We start from the raw sequence: 18,329 nt of genomic DNA, 5'->3' as shown, positions 1-18,329 counted from the left end.
CGATATTCTTCTATCAAACAACCTAGGCACTTGATGCTTTCACCACTTTCTATTCCATGATGCCATTCTTGTTTTGGCAGGACCTGTTTCTCTGCATCAGAGCATAACAAAGATTTGCTTATGCTTCAGTTGATAGGTGTCCATCTTGCTCCCTCCTCCTGGGAGGAGCCAGAGTCTTATATGAGATCTCTCTAGCTTCGGTCTGTTGTCACACTTTCTGACCACAAGAACTAAGAAAAAGCTTCTGCAACTCAATCCAAACAAACTCGACTCAGACCAAAGACTAAATTATGTTATCATTGTATTTTCCCAATACAGTCAAGTTAGAACACATTTTGGTGATTGATGAAAACAAATAATTACTTGTATACCTTTTTAGATGGGAAACAAAAGTCAACACAGACAAAAAATGGCAAGCTGACTTGCCCAGTCATTTGCAATCCTTGGAGCACTGTGTTTTTCGTTTTGGGAATCTTGAAATGAGATTAAAACCAAGCATTTGACACCAAGGCCATCCTTATCTCATACCCTCATCTCACACTCCTCATAAACAATATAAACTCAGTACACATTTTTACTTATATTCATAGATGAGTACTTGGCTTATTGGCAGTGCCACAGGAGGCAAATCTGCTTTTAAAAATAAGCACAGATGGTCTTTGCAATAACTTATGCTTAACACTGGATTAGGTGGATTTGTCTTGCTGCATATATTCAACATTCACTTCATCACATACATCGTCTGAGTTATGGTTCGAATGCATTTGTCTCTTGGCAAACATGTGGAAAGGGTGACAGTGAGAGGGGAATAGACTGTGAACCTCCTCAGTCTGTCCTGATCCCAGTCCAAGTCCAGATCCTGGACTGCAGGCATAAATCAGCTTGCCTACAGGCAAAGGACCACAATGTCCCTGGATAAACGTTACCAAAGGCACAGGATCAGTACATGGTGCAGTATATGGTGTGGACTTGAGTTTGAACTGTCCTTGTTCAGTGATGATAATTCCATATGGCACATTACAACAGCTGGTCCTGTTCAGCAGTCTCTCCATCATGAGCTACTTTCACAGCGAGAGTTTTATTTAATTATTATTTGAGCTGACGAAATGTGGAAACATTTGACACAACAACAAACAACAAAAACAAGCATCAAGGATGTACCCTCTGATCATAGAGGCCCAACTACTGGAGAGGAGCCATGTTCCCTGATTTAAGATAAGGTAAAACTCAACAACCTTGTCTATGAAACATTCAGTAAGTTTTCTAATTGTCTGTGGACATAATCAGTGACACCTAAAGTTGGAGCAGTGTTTGGAAAGTAAATTGAAGCAAAATGATCAATGGCTTAGGCAATTGTCCAAGGATGCTTACGATGTGCAACTCTTATTTCATTTGTCTTTGCTACACTTGATTTCCTACTTCTGCATTGCTTTCCACAGCATTAAATAAAATATGCCTACATAAAGTAATACATATTATTCCCTTTACAGTAAATGTATTGTAACTTTACACCTGCGGTTTGTGTGAGTTTCTATGCGTTCTGCTCCATAACAATACACAACTGCTTTGGGCCTGCATTTGATTTATGAGGAGCATTAAATCTAAACATGCATTCATGTGGACTCTAATCCTTGCGGCTACTAACAGATTACAGACCTTAAATTAATTATTTTACTCTCTTTCTTCGTATTCATATATTATCCATGCAAATGCTGTCACTGCTTACACTGCCATGAAACAGGCGGTTGCTCATTTGAAATGCTTCCAAAGAGACCATAACTGTCCATTTTATCACACAAATTTACTGCTATACGCTGTTTGCATCGCAGACATTTGTGACTCAAAGTGGCACTAACTCCTGCAGCTTTAAAAACACAAAGACCTGAGCTACTTGTCATGATCACTGCTACTACAAAACGATAAATACGACAGCTTTCAGAACCCATTACACTGGGTTTCCCTTTCACCCAATTCTATACCGTAAAGCTCTGCTCCCTCCTCTTCCTCACATGGTCCCTGGATCCTTCGTCATGTCTGCCATATGCTGCGTATGTTTCTGGGACCTCTGCCAAAGTTGAGTCAAGGAATTACATTGAGAGTTCCCCTTTGCCAAGACATACAGTGCTATGTGTTCCTTTAGATTCAGACACTTGTCAGGATTTCTGCTGGGACAGGAGAGGAATCTACTGGTGATGTAATGCGGTGGTATTCCCCAATGCACCACAGCTCAGTTTTGAATACAAGACTTGAGAAGAAACGCAATAGGTATCAAAAAATGACTAAATTTAAGGCATTGTTCTGGCCTAAAAAGAATGTCCCTCATTCGTGTCTCGAAAGTTCCTATATTGCAAAGCCCATCTTTTCATTATTAGTGAACTGGAAGACATCCAGTACACTTTTCTGTTTTATACAAATATATAAAAGTAAACATGGCTTTCAGAAGGTTATGTTTTGCATTTTATCGAGGCCGGTGTGGTGTCAAATTGCGAATTTTACTATTGCAGTTGGTAGGTCAGCACACATAAGCGGTCAAAAACACAGTATTACGCCTAGTATACTGTGTTTTCAAAGTTCCTAGGGTGCAATTCATGCTAGGAACTTTCTGACTTCAACCACATTGATGTGATGTTATTGATCTCACAATGGAGAAATGTACCTATTACTTGCGCCGGCCCATGCTGGCAGCTCACTGCTCCTACAGGTCGCCCCAGCGGCATTGAGGATGGGTCAAATGCAGAGAATGAATTTCCCTACGGGGATTAATAAAGTATACCTTACCTACTATACTGTATGTTCTTTTTGCACACAAGGCTGGATGGGCTGGTACCTCTTAGTCAACTCAAAAAAGGTAGACAGCTGTGCAGTGGATGACCATGACACTCAACACGTGCTGGTGTTTTGATCATGTGTTTTTCTGTGACGTGAAGAGTTTCACACTCAAGCTCAATGGAACCATCGATCTCTCAGGACATGGACAGTGTTTAACTTACAGTGGGAGACATAGTTTGTAGTTTGTCCTTAATAAGAGATGTGAGGCTGTGTGCGATGTTATTGTAAAGAAGAGAGCGAAGAGGAAGCACACACCACGCTGATGCTGTTTGTACGCAAGATACCAGCTTCGACTTGAGCACTCCTGTTGCATCGTTGCAGCGATCTGAATTAATATCCATTTAGTCCAAATAACTTATTGTTCGGATTAAAACAGATCGGTGGGAGCAGCACAAGGTGGATTCACGTGTGTTTGTGAAGTGAACTCTGTGAGAATTCAGCTTGTAGGGAAGGTCATAGCTCAGCTACACTGTACGGACAATAATGTTGCGTGTTGCTGTATTAAACCCAGGTACTGTTTCTATGAATAAGCTGATGACCAAAGCCCACTCACATAAGACGGCATTGCTATCTTCATGGTCATGCCGTTTCAAGAATATGTATTGTGATTGTTGTCTAGCAAAAAGGCAATACAGTTCAAAGACTTTTTAAAGGTATAATAACCGTCCAGTCATTGTGTGTTTAGGCTACTTTAGTCATAACAGAACATCAACTGTTGGAATGCAAACCATTACAGAAAAATCCACTGTCAAAACTTAGATCAATGATCAAAGGTTCTCAGTGCTGCTTTCTCATTTGGAAACCTGTGAAGTTGACAAGCAGCGAGGCTCTAGATCATCTCTGTGTGAACTTCATGGTGAGCGGATAGTGTGTTAAACCAGTGTCCTGCTGGCAGCTACTGTTCATAGTCAAAGGTTCAACTTTAATGATCTGGCTCAAGCATCTCATGTGAACCATGCACTGGCTGGTGACCTTCAGATATTAGCTCACGAAGATTTTATGGATTTCGAACATTCCCTTGCTCGTTATAGTGTTCTGTTACGGAGAATGTCTTTGATAACACTAGACCTCTTCCCATGGAGTTCAAAACTTTTTTACAGATGTCTTTGGTTATTTTCAGTGAGAACAAAACCAGAGGAGAGACGAGATTAACTTGATTCCATCATCTAAGAGAAGAATTGCTATACCGCTTAACAAAACAACACATTTTGAAGTTTTCACAAATGTGTTTAGAGCCAGTAGAAATGTATTGGATTCTTCATATCATTAAATGAAAAAAAGTCAGTAGGTCTGTGGTAGAAAAATAACGTGTTCTCAATTGTCCATATTATCAACCACAAGGGACTTTATGACTCCGATTTTTATTGTATTCCTTCACATGCATTTACAGGGTCAGGTCCAACTGACTTGCTTTTATGTGTAGGCAACATATGTTTATTTACACCAAGGGTTTAAAGAGTAACTCATTTGGTGTATGTGCTTTAGATTTGGTAGAATTTACAATCAAGCTAATGCCAAATGAACTGACCTGAACTGAAATGTGTGAATGACTCTGCTGCGTATCCACATTTCACATGCTGCTTGTTTTGCACATGGGAAAACGCTTAGTGAATGACCCCCATAATGTACTAAAATGAAGCAAAAGTAACCGACCCATCAGCAGCAGACAAAAAACATGTTCAGAGGTCACACTGGACGGATGACTTTTGTGTCCAAGGATTAAGTTGTTCCCTTTGATTCCATTTAAGTCGTCCTGTGGCACATTTGAACTTCCTCTCCCTCTGTAACTCTGCTACGAGAGGCCAGTGCTGCTTAAATTGTTGTCAGGTGATAACTCCCACAAGCCCCCACAGCAGCACGTACCCATCACAGGGGTCCACTCGAAAGGAAACGCCAGCATTGGCTTTATCTTATCACTCATACAATTTATCTCAATTACTGACAACTGGCCAAGCTCCCATTGCACCTTGCCTTATAATGACTATGTCCTCCTAGTGGTGAATGCTCGTATACAAGAGTGTCCAATGACATCACACATTAGGTGCAACTGCTGGTCACAAGATCCTGTTGCTGTTCGAGAGCAAAACTTTGATTTATGTTTCAGAAGTGACAAAAATTGAGTTCAACCAAACGTAATGTGAACATCTTGATACTGATGCCAAGAAATCATTCTGAAGAATAAGGTTTGTTTGACGCTTTAAGATTTACTCACAGTGGACCGCGGGGTCACCTGTCTCGTGACCTGACCCGTAACCTGAATAAAAAAAATACAAGCACAGGAGAATTGCATCATTGTTTTGAATGTAAACAGAGGTCAGAGGTACTTGGCCCAGTTTGCTGTGACAGATGAGGTTGTTAAGTGAAGACAGCAAGTAAAGAAGGCAGCTTCCCTATGAGTAAACATCAGCTCAATCAGGAGCTACAGGAAGGAGACTGTCGCGTTATCCAGACTGTGATGTCGTCATTATCATAACATGAACACACCCTCCGTCATACCGACGTTAAAAGCAACACGCAAGTACATGCACTTTTGATGTAACGCACTTGTTAGAGTATTTTTAACATGCAGTTCTTTTTACTTCTGCTTGAGTAATTATTGTACTAAAAAAATAGATATTAATTCCATTGGTAGTAAATCTAAGTGACTTTTCTTAATTTTGATGCATAAAATACATTCTATATTTTGTTTACTTCATTCCTCATAATCATTTTTTTTTTAATATATAGGGGGTTTTATGGTTTGGTTTTCTTAGAATATTTCATGTTTGTTTCTAAGTTTATGTCACTAAACGTTAATTAACTTTCACAGCATTTTCTTCAGGCACTTGATCTGTTGTCTCCAACCTCTCGTTTGTTAATTTGATAATTTTTCATTCCCCAGTAAAAAAAGATAAAGAGAGACCTAGATAAAGTATGCGTCCCCAGAGCAGCGCTGTGTACTGTAGACGTGCAGGAAAGCGTTTGGGTGATTGCATGTTGTTTCAGTCTTGTTAACACTGCAGGAGGGGCAAAGCCCACCCCACCCCCTAGGATGATTGACAGTCCACAAACATCAGCGTTGACCCCTCGAGTCTGCCAGTGCAGCTCATGGTCCTAATTGTAAAGTCTGGCGCAAATAGGATGCCACCCAGACAGTCAGTCCTTCAGTTCAAACACCTTTTGGTCGGTGTTGTCAACAAGGATTTCCTGTGGCCGTTCTCTCCTCCTCCTTCACACCTGGACACAGAATGCACAGACGGGCTGACAGACACTTGCGTCCAGCCCCCACGGACAAATGGCTGCTCTGTCACACGTTGTTCTGCTTTGTTCTTGAAGATTCAACGTACCAGTGGTCACAGACTTGTACCTCGCTGACTTGCATCTTAAGAGAGAAGGTAAATCCCTCACATGGGAACACATGATTCTCTGGAAAGAGCCAATCAAGTAGCCCAGATCAACAAAATACGCTGATACCATACTGTTTACTGTGTGCGTTCCGGAAACCATTTTGGCTTGTTCCCTCAATCCATCACACCAGCTCAAAAGTGTTCCTGTAACACCGATTTAGAATTGTTTATTTTCACGAGGTGGTGTTTTTGTATTTAACACATATACATAATGTATATTGCCATTTTATAGAGATCCTGTGAGTTTTTAGGCTGTATGGTTTAAATTGGTGTTATTTATGTGCCCAATGATAAATAAATGATCTTACAATAAATGAATAGTAAATATAATATATATTACATTTTATATGTATATTATACTGCATATAATAAGTTTAGACAACCAAACCGTTCGATATAAAATGGGGGAATATAACTTTTACTTTTTCTTACATCTGTATGCTCTTATTCAAAATAAACAATCAATCAACCAACGTCAACAACGCCTTTAATATTGTTATTTTTTTCATATCTAAACCATTACAGGAACATGTAACACCCTGTCTCAGCTTTTCACAATCCTGCATTGTTTATTTGCATTTCCATGCCTGAATGGGGTGTGCTACCAATATCATTACTTGGGGAAAGCAGGAAATAAAGACAAAAAGGCCTTTCAGTCCTTCTATTGCGATCAGTCTGGCACCATTTAAAGTGCACTGTGTCCACAAACCGTGAATGAGCTTTTATGGTAATTCAGGTTTTTACTCAAAAGTTCTAAGTTCGAACGATGCATTGTTTGCAAAACTACACATGGCTGTAGGCATTGTACTGGTCCCATTTTGCTGATGTTTTATGTTTGTTTTCATTGCACCAACAGTTTCTTTTCCTACCAGTTCTTTGTAAAGGTGAAAAAGAAACAGCTTTCTGAAGTAATTGTCCAAATGGGCCAGAAGGCACGGCTCCAACAAGGAGGCCTATACAAACAATGTAAATGATGTACTATAGGGGTTAGTTTAAAGCATGTTTTACACTTACAATGCTATACAAAAACAAAACAACAAGTCTATAATGTCAGCTTGTATTCTCTGCGTAAAAAGAATGATTGGAAAATTGGTTCTATAGGATCATTGCAGGCTGGAGGTAAATGGCTTGTCAGAAAGTCCAGAGTTTTATTATCAAGTGTTGGGTTTTCGTGCAATACCAACTCGAAGAGCAATGCATACAGACCCTAGAAAGTATATGAGGTACATACTGTATATTGTAGTTGCTAATGAGTGGCTTGATTCTCCAGAGCTGTACCAACACCTCACTACTGTATCTTCAGTCATGCGTTCAGAGGTCAGCTGCGGATCTGGCCTTCTTTAATTAGACAGAGCAGGATGTGACAGGGTTTGGGTAAACCTACAGTAGTTCTTAGGTCAAACTTGTGAGGAAAGTCAACATGCTCTACTGTGCCTATGTGGGCCTACCCGTGACATGTTTCACTCTGTTCATGGTATCGGCAGCGCTACATTTGAATATGAATTACTTCCCATATAGATTTCTTTGAAGAAAATGATCCCTATATTTTGTGGTACATGGCCTTAAAGCAGTACTAAGTATCTTGTTTCCCTTAATAAATCCTTTTTGTAGCCCCTCTGGGGGTAATACATGTGTTAATGGGATGATTGGGGGGACTGTCATCTCCCCCTGTCTCTGGCCAGAAAACCACTATTGCAACTTCGCTGCCTCCAGGTTGGAGCCACCAATACACAGTAATTGAATCACGAAGAAGAAGCTAACAGGCTAACGGGCAAAGCTAACTGCGGGCTAGTGCCACTTGAATAGTATTAACAGCCAAGTTTGAGTGAAAAAAAAGTATCTCCATTGTGTAATTGGATGTACAATATCCCTCTCTCCCTTTGTCTTTTCTGTCAGCGTAGTATTTACTCTCACGGACAATTAATGAGTAAAAAAAAACGCAACATGCTACGATACCTGCAGTGGAGCTTATGGCCTCTAGGGGCAGTTACTTAGTGCTGCTTTAATGTCTGATTTATAATTTTCTAACGGGAAATGATCTCAATACATTTTATAAACTAATCAGTTAAACATGTCACCAGGGTCTGGAGCTATTGCTTGTTATTGCTTGTTAAATCATAAATCTGCTGCTTTATCAAAGTAGATGAATGTGGCACAGATGGTATAGATGGTTGTTGGTTTGATACCAGGTCCAACCAGATATATTGTAGATATCCTTAGGCAAGACATTTCACCTTTACCTGCTTTTTGAACGTGTTGATTTTGTTTTACCTTGGATGATTGAATCAGTCTATACTCCACGTTTTGGTTTTGCTTTTACTATTGTCTTCCTTTAGCTCTGATGTTGTCCCCCTGCAGACACGCCCACATCTTGTAAAGACGTGTCTAAGTGTCTCTCACATGAGCAGCTGTAATAGCACCGTGATGCAGCTGGGAAAGCGTCAGGAATGCTCTCAGAGAGACAGACGATGTATAAAAGTCTTCAATATTACATCATTGAGAGTCACAAACTCTGAATGTTTATGAAAAGCAACCAGCTGGGTGTTTAACACTTCTGCACGTGCAATACAAGTGCTCCAATGTGACTTAATCAAGCAGCTAATTATTAAATTTAATGGCTGCTACTTTCACTTTTTCCATTACGTGTTGCTGCCTGTGTCTATAGATTTGAACTGTTTTTGTATGTGGTTTTCTTTCTAATGGGCGGAGATGTCAGATCATCGTCCAGGAATGGTTAAAGCATTCAGTTTGCCCGAAGCAACGAAAATAAGGTGCAAGATTCGTTTTGAAGGTTGGACGTAGCTCAGTTGGTACAGACTGAGCGTACACAATGCCTGGAATAATGTTTTGCTGCCACAGAGAGGATTGAACCATTAAAAATAAAGGCACAAATTAAAAGCCTCAAGCTACCAGTAGACAGATTGTGTGGAACATCATGACATCAGCAGGTGGAGGAGAGGTGAAGGAGGACTTTAAAATGCGTAATTTTATACACATCTTTTGCAAGGTTAAAATAACACGATGCTGCATATAAAACATAAATGCATGGACTATACCAACCAGATTTGAATTGCTAAGGCCAGTAGTGAATATTCTATATAGCAGCATATGTTTGGGAGTAAAACATTTGTAACTGTAGAAGCCACATTAATAATAGTCAGCCTAATGCTTACAGAAAGCTTACATAATGGACAATGGCTATAATATTACTTTTTAAGTTGCAAGATCCAATGTGCAAGTACAATCTGTAGAAAAATCATTTCAGTGTGCTCCTCCAAATAGAAAACAGTCGTAGTGGAGGGTTTTTAAGTATTAGGGCTCTCTTGTCCTTGTTTTCTGTCAGCGCTGACCTGAAGCAATATAATTCAAGGGGGGGAAAAACAAAAACTTTTTTTTATTCTTTATGATAATCTCTCTGTAATAATATACTCATAAAGACAGATAAGGCCATAGTTTTTTTTTTTTTTTTTTACCTCAGTTGTCATTCTGGACTTCAAATATATCAACACTCAACTCTCCTTTTCTTGAAAATTGGTGTTGTATAACGTAACAGACAAGACAAACACTGCCCCTTTCTCGTTTAAGTTCTGCAGCTCGTGTGCTGACGAAGACCAGGAGGCAGGACCACATTATTCCGGTTTCAAAATCACTGCATTGGCTCCCCGTGTGTTTCAGGGTCAAGTTTAAGGTTAATGGTTTTTAAATGTCTTAGTGGTCTTGGTTCTTTTTATCTTTCAGAACTGCTTTTACCTTATGAACCTTCACTGCCCAGGGGTCTCCTAGTTATTCCCAAAGTTGGGACGTGCACTCATGGTGAGGGGTCTTTCCAGTACCCTGGCCCTCGCCTTGGAACGGCCTGTTTGAGGTTTTTAAGAGCAGGTTCAAGACCCACCTTTTTAGCTTTTAACTAATATGTATTAATTTATTTTAGTCTTATTTATTTATCTATTCATCTTGGTAATTTATTATATTTATTGATATGTCGATATCTATTTCTAGAGTCTTGACTAGTTTTCACTCTCTGGTTTTTATACAGTTTCTTTTATATTTAGAATCTCCAGTGTTTCCTCTGAAGGAGCCCTCTGCCTCAGGAGTGGTGGTTGGCTGTGGCTGTGTGGGTGCTGTCCTGTGGCTACCCAGGTGGAGGTATGGGGACCCTTGTGTTGGTGCTCTGGGGGCTGCAGCTGATCTGCTGCTCCTCTGATGGGGTTTCCCCACTTTGTTCATCTGCACCCAGCCTGAATAATTGTGCGCTGAATAATACTACACATCAAAATCACTGAAATAAAACGCATTTGCTTAATTTCTAGCATAATGTAGAGCAGGGGTATAGGCAACGTAAGACCCAGGGGGGAAAAACGGTCCTCCATTGTGGAACCTCTGGCCCTTAAGATGATTTTTAGGGATATTATTACACAAATCAGAGTCATGTTAAAGCACTCTTCAAATACTGTCAAGTGCATAGCAGAACATTTAGGCCATATGTGATGCTTTACTTCAGCCTACAATGGGAGGGTCCGGCCCTTGGTCTTTTGACAATGAAGAAAATCGGCCCTCCACCAAGCAAACTTACCCCTGATGTATAGTGACCATTTACACATGACAAAACTGTAGTAACATTAGTATTATGTAAGTTGTAGAGTACAACTGCATATCCCAGAAGTGGTCTGGATCAGATGGTCCACATTAGGGCCTGGTTAACACTAAATTGACTTATTGGTTTGAGAGCGCTGAGCTCAGAAGAACATCTGTGGTCATTTGTAGCATTTACACCCATGTGAAGATTTAACACACACATGTGCCCACAGCTCTGTCCAAACCAGCGCGGTTTGGGTTTGAAACAGAGCTAAAGAATAACATTTAGAGAAAAAGACACAGTATACTTGCGCAGGAACTGGAATGAACTGGATTGTTGGATTTTGCTTACAGATTTCACTGGTTTCTGTGGGGGTGACAGCAACATGTGGGTGCTGTTTGGCCAACTTTGATGACAACAGTGCTTTTTCCGGCTATAGATTTGTGTCAGAAAGGAGGTCAGGGAAAAAAAGGGAAGTTAAAAGAAAAAGTGCAAATTTGGAAATAAGGCAGGGGACCTTTCTCTGATAAGTCAAAAATGTGTAAATAAAGGATAAAAGAAAGCATCTACAATACAAACAACAATTCACCTCATTGGATTTAAGTTCTCCTCTAGTGGGGAGGAGTTAGACCTGTCATTAGCTCCACCTTGTTGAGAAACGCTGCTGTTCATAAAGCCCAAACTGAATGGTGACATTATCCGTCTTATCTCTATTCGGCCTCGTTCATTCCATCTTTTCTCCTTGCCTAAAATTGTGTGTAGAGTGATTGCAACGGATCGATTGATTGATCTCTCAGTCATCCCTCTTCGTGGGCTCGACACAAACTGACACAAGAATACTCTGTTGATCTACTTCCATCGCAATTACGAGTGCAACAGCATCATAAACAAGGGCCTGAAATATAAGCCGTTTCCACATGTGCTCATCTGACCATCATCACAATACAAAACAATGTGAAGGGATTGGCAGCCAGTGAGAAACACTATATTGCACCATCACATGCCCCCCCCCCCCCCCCCCCCCCAAACACACACACACACACACACACACACACTTAGGCCGGGTTAGGATTAGTCACTGTGGGTGGGATGGCTTGTACAACAGGCCTATTCCATCAAACCAGGCAGTGAAGATTACAGTTTGAGCACATCGAGCTGTTGATTGGCTGGACAGAGGAAGGAGGTCACTTAGGGACAATTCCTAGAAACACTGATGTGGAAATGTCTGTTGCCGTGTGTTATGGTGAGTGTTGTGAGACGACACCTATTGGGCTTGAAAAACAAAACAAACAAAAGTAACTACTTTATTCTGAAATGAAGAAAACAACACTATTTTTGTTTTTGTTGTAGTTTTTTACATATTTTAAAATGTGAGAATTGCTTTCTTTTTTCTGTTTTTGATGTGTTTTTGCAGTAATTGTAGTCGTTTTTCCTGTATGTGGAAATTGTCTGTTTAATTCCTAATACCAAATGGCAATGACACTGCTGTCATTTGAATACAAAATGTGAAGTAAATACTGTCATATAAGTGTCCAGAGGTCATCTATTTGCTCATTTTATGTTGTCCACGTGATTTACCTCTCCTTCAGGGGAGGGAGAGAGAGAGAGAGAGAGAGAGGGGTCCAGTGTTTATGAAGAAACGTACACACTCTCGTCTTTGTAAACATTACACACATACAAGAGCAGCTGTTTTTATTTCAAACCCCTGCATTTCCCATTGAAAGCTTACGGTGAGAGCGCTGTGGTCATTTAAGTCTATAACTTCCTATTTTATTTGACAATTTGCAAATTATCACAATAGTTTCTCTATTCAGAACAGCTTGTAAAGCATTTGGATGCATTCCCATGCTCACATAATACGAACTGAAAGCTGGGCATCAATCTCTTGATGATTGATCCATCAATCCATCTTCCTCCATTGCCAGGTTGAAGGACATCCACACAGATCAAGTCTTGTTGGTGTCCCATCACAAAAGGCTTCTGACCCGTCAGCTGTTTGCTTTACCATGGAAGACCCTGGGGCACAAAGCTCCCAACAGCTCCTGGAATCGTTCAGGTGCTCAACCCCCCCTCCACAAGGTAGTGGTTTGAGAAAGGGGAAATGATTGACTTGATGCTATGGATACACTGCAAACATGTGTCACTCAAACTATAGGATCAAACCCTGAAAATGTAAAGCACTTCACATCATTGAATACATGTGTGAACCTTGTTTTAATGTAATCTGTTTTGTGTTGCACTGTCAGTGGGCACAGTGATTTCATGTCACCATCAAGATTTGAACTATATGCCTAAAATTGTAGCATGAACACAATGAATTAGATCTTTTATATCAGCATATTCTTATAACACACACACATGCACACACTGTTATGTAATGTGTATAACATGCTGGACATCAAGCCCTATAGCTGTAGCGCTACAGGGGCCAGCATCTCAGCTGTTGACCTACTTTTGCTCCGCTCCTCACGGTGTCATTAATCTGAGTGAACGCACAGCTCTCTGGGCATATCACCTTTTACCTATCACTTCCAACAAAACACATGAGTAATGAGGATTAATAAATGATGTATGAATAAATGCCATTACCGTACATGCAGTGACATTGCATTTAATTCATATATGTATAAACTAATCCCTCCAGTAGCACAGCGGTTAGCGGCTGGCTCCACATCTGGAGATGGGTCCCTGGGCGCTGCACTGTTGCCCACTGCTCCTTACGGGTTGCTCCAGTGGCATCGAAGGATTGGTCAAATGCAAAGTGCCATTGACCTTGTTTATAATTTACAAAATAGTCCAAACCCAAAGCAACAATCAAATGAGGGACTTTGGGAATGGAAATCGTAGAAGCACCTTCAAGCTCACATTTTAAAAATCGAAATGAGGAGCTTAAGGCCAATTTGATATTAAATGTGAGAAAACCTGATTGTGTCCAGTTTTGAGTTTTTCCCATAGTTATCTGAGAAACACCCTGGTCAGTTTCCCGCTGCCAGACCTTGACATGTGCTGGCCAGACAGAAGCCCAAAAACACACAGGCCCGTCCAGGTTGTGGAGGCAGTAGCACCACACCCTTAACAGAACTGTCTATGAAATTACCCAACTTTCAGATGGGGATTTTTGGTGAATAAATCTTTATCCTGTTTTTGGACATGAAACCATGCGGCACAAGGGGAAATAAAGAAGTGTTGGAGAGTGCTCGCAAATCCAATTTATTTAATATTCAACCTTGTGTACGTTAATGTACGCGGGATGGGGAGTGTTGGGTTACCTCTCTCTATCACAGTGTGGCTCTCTGGGTCTGGCAGATGGAGACTAAGATGACAGCGCCTCACAACACAGAGGTCTTCAGGGAGGTCATCGCGGGGTTAGAGGCAGTGGGTGGGTCTGTTTTCACTGCCAGGAAAATACCAAAGGTGACATCTGGAGCCTTTCCTTAACCAATACAAGAATAGCTTCCATCAGTGCAGTCCCATTTCATCTTAAGAAAACAAGCGTGCCATTTGAACGTGACAATCGAACCAAACCGGTTTTTGTTTGTAGAGGGAAAATGTGTGATAGTGATTCAGATATATTCCTGGATTGTATGATTATAGCAGTAGCAACATTACTAATTATCCAAAAATATTGTTTTCATAGCTCCTGTTCTGCACCTAAGTGACCTCTCAATCAGAATTTGGAAACTTATTGAATATATTTTATATATGTTTTATATATTTTTGTTATAGACAATATCCAAACAGGCCATTAACAATAAAATAGGTTCCCATTAGGGCAGGGCGATATGGCCTAAAATCTATATCACAATATAAAAAAAAGAACAATATATTTAATGATATAATTGACAATGGACAAACTGCTTCAAAATCCTGCCCTTATGCCTATTGAGAAGATTAAGTCAGTGATATTTTATTCGGGTTTTTTTTAATGGCATACTAATTTCCTCGCAAATACTGTATGATCTACTCAAGCAATTTACATTTGTTATTTCATTTTACTTTTTGAGCACCTGTACCTAAATGAAGTACATCAACCTACAGGTAATAGTAGTTCTTCTAGTTGTGCAGAAACTGTACTTCTAGAAAGGATAAATAACATTACGACCAGCACCAGATTATTCTATCCGCTGAACCACTGTGCGTCTCTCAGACCTTGCTTGAGCTATGTGAAAACAGCAGAGTCTGACCCAGATCCACATCACCTACAGAAAAGCCACCGCAGATGTTTGGGAAATGTGCATAAACTATAGGAGACAGTATTAATAATTATACGAGGGCGCGATCCCACTCCGAGGGCTGTTGTTTCATTGACATAGCCTCTTGTGCGGCGGCAGGAGCTCAGCGTGGTGATAAGAGATAAAACCCTCAGTGTTTGGTTTGGCCCGTGAGCTGCTGGGAGAGCGGCTGCTGCTAAAATAAGGTTAGGAGAGCAGAGCAGGAAGATAAATGTTTGTGAGAATCAGACTGAGGAGGAGCTGACAGCCGCACAGGCAGCTACAACTCCACAGAGGAAGCTGCATACACTTATTTGTTTAGTAGTAGAGAGTAGTAGAGAGTAGCAGATATTGGAGAATTGCTGTGGGAAAATAATCAGGTTCTTCAATGGACACATGTTGATTTCCTTATGTTAACAAGTAACATGTTTTCCTGTTATTATCTATATACTTTCAATAATTAATTCTGTATGTCCGAGCTTCTTTATGACTAATGTTAAAAGCCGTGTCGGTCAAAAGAGAAACTTATAACTTCTCATTTCACTCGGTGGTTGTTGCAGACTTTGCAGCAGATTTATATTCCCACCTGTCGGGCAAAAAGCCAGAAATAATAACGTGAATACAGGATAAGAGACTGCCCTTTGGGGGTCTGTGCGTTAACAAAGCACTTCCTTCTGACCATGTGGTTAATAAATAATACTAACAAAATATTCCTCAGAGGTTTTCTAATGCCTGAAATGGTATTGTTTCCCTGTGTTAACACTTGAACTCCCTTCTTTTATCAACAACAGAGTTCAAGACGGAATGTTATAAATTTAACATTAGACTACGATAGAAATCCGTCATGTTAGGGGGAACTTACTTACTTACATTGTCTACAGATAAACAGTGGCTGAAAATGATTTCTAAAAGTAATGAAAAGAGCCGTGGAACAACTTTGTTCGGTGTCAGGTCACACTACATCTGACACTATATTCAGTCCACACACTTTAATGTGAACGATAACTCCAGTATTTTTTTTACTAAAAGCAGAACTAAGTAACTCATGCCCCTAGAGGCCATAAGCGCCACTGCAGGTGTCGTAGCATGTTGCGGTTTTTTACTCATTAATTGTCCATGAGAGTAAATACTACGCTGACAGAAAAAGTCAAAGGGAGAGCAGGATATTGTACATCCAATTACACAATGGAGATAATTTTTTTCACTCAAACTTGGCTGCAAATACTGTTTAAGTGGTGCTAGCCCACAGTTAGCCAATAGTCTGTTAGCTTCTTCATCATGATTCTATAAGGATGTATTGCGCCTGCGACCCAGTGCAGGAAAGTTGCAATTGTAGTTTTCTGGACAGAGACACCGGGGGAGATGAAAGACCCCCAATCATCCCGTTAACACTTGTATTACCCCCAGAGGAACTACGGAAACAAGGTAAGGTAATCAAGTTACTTAGTTCTTCTTTAAACATCCATTGTTCTGTCATATACTGTGCCATGGAAGCCATTCACAGAAATCTTTGGGGTTTTACCAAGCTCTGTACATAACACATAACCAGCCTTAAGGGGGTGCAATGTCACCTGCCTCGTCCAAAACAGTTCATGGCTGGAAGAGAGTCAATACAACAACTGTGTTTCATGATAACATGAAACACTAACCTGGCTAACACCAGGCTGCTGTGTGCGCTCGAATTATTTCGAACTGCACAACAGCCTGGGGACCATGGCCAAATCTCCGGTGGATTTGGGAACCAATCACAGAGCGAGGAGGGACGGCAAGACGATGACGCGCTATTCGATATATGGAAGCTTGTAGTTTATTTACGGATAATTTAAAAAAAAGTTTATTTACGGATCCAACGTGACAGCAGCAGACACGATGGTATTTTTTGATCAAGCTTTAGACCTTGTTCTAAATAATTTAGCTCAAAAGTTTACAGCGGGTACGTCATACGTCATCTCATACGATGATATGATTGGCTGGGGCTACGTGCAGACGCATGAGACTTTTTTTTTTTTTTTTCGTATCGCCCAATAAACGACTATGGACGATCGTAAACCACACCTCTCCTACGAGAAAATGAATTGGTGGTCCCCAGACTAAATATCACTTGTGATTTTAGTCTGGTGTTAGCCAGGCTAATGAAACACAGTTAAACACTTTAAACATAATTTATTTCATGGTAATGTGATTAATTCTAACCGAAAATATACTGTCAAAAGGAAAACTTTTTTTAAAATATATACATATTATGGAAACAGGGCTGCACATTACACCCTTATTTACCAAGATATTTCCATCTTATTGTCATGCCGTTAAGTAAAGTGTAAACCTAATCGCTTTATATTTGCCTTTTTGACCATGCAAACTCCACAAGTCATAAATAGTTACAGCTCTTTGTTCTTCCGACCCCTTCACCCTCAACCTGACACCTTTCAAACGTTCACCACCTGATTTTACTGGTCACTTGATACATATTTTTTCTATTAGTGCTTGTATTTTGAGTATAGGCTGGTAATAGTTATAATCTTGGGTGGTTACAAGGGCCGTTAAATCACTTGGAGACACTTTCGTGCACGTAACTGATTTCACACTGTGATGGGGACCTACAGCTAAGAGACGGCCGGTATGGGGCAGCATTAATGGATGGGATTAACACATTTGTAATTTGAGATTGAGAGCAACATGATAAAGATGTCCAACGTTGTATAAGCTGTGAGTAACATAAGCCAACAGTTTATACAAAGAATAAAACAGACCAGATGGCATGACCCAACCTCTTCAACCTAAAGTGACATTTGTGCGGACTTGCCTCCCTTTACCTGGTCACGGTCAAATCAATTATCCGTAGCATCTCCAAAACACGGACCATATTTTTGAACTCTTGGAGGAAATGACGCCCTAAGTTCATGTCTAACTGTAGCTTATTGTAAAACCGACTCGATTAAACTAAGTTAAGAGTAATTTGGATCAGGAGATCAAACAGCAGTCTTACGAACCAAATAAACGGGAATGTAATAATGAAATATGAATAAAATATGAGTATTATAAATAGTTATATAATGTACACAAAAAGGTAGGGTATAACACTGCAATGACATGAATTACATTAAGGGAGAGCTAGCAAGAAACAAAACAAAAAAACACTGTGAAGAATAAATACGATACCTTTATGGTCTTTATGGATAATGATTAGTCTACATTGGCTCCATGATAACTGCTCCTGCTTGTATGTTATCCGTCTGCAGATCTCAGTGCTGGTCTGTGTTGAGTTACAAGGAGTGACAGCAGTGTAGGGGCTCGCTCTGTGGTGCCACACACCGACTTACTCTTGTA

This window comes from Gobius niger, assembly GCF_951799975.1.
Source record: "Gobius niger genome assembly, chromosome: 8".
NCBI classification, from domain to species: domain Eukaryota; kingdom Metazoa; phylum Chordata; class Actinopteri; order Gobiiformes; family Gobiidae; genus Gobius; species Gobius niger.
Note: the sequence above shows the minus strand (reverse complement) of the source record.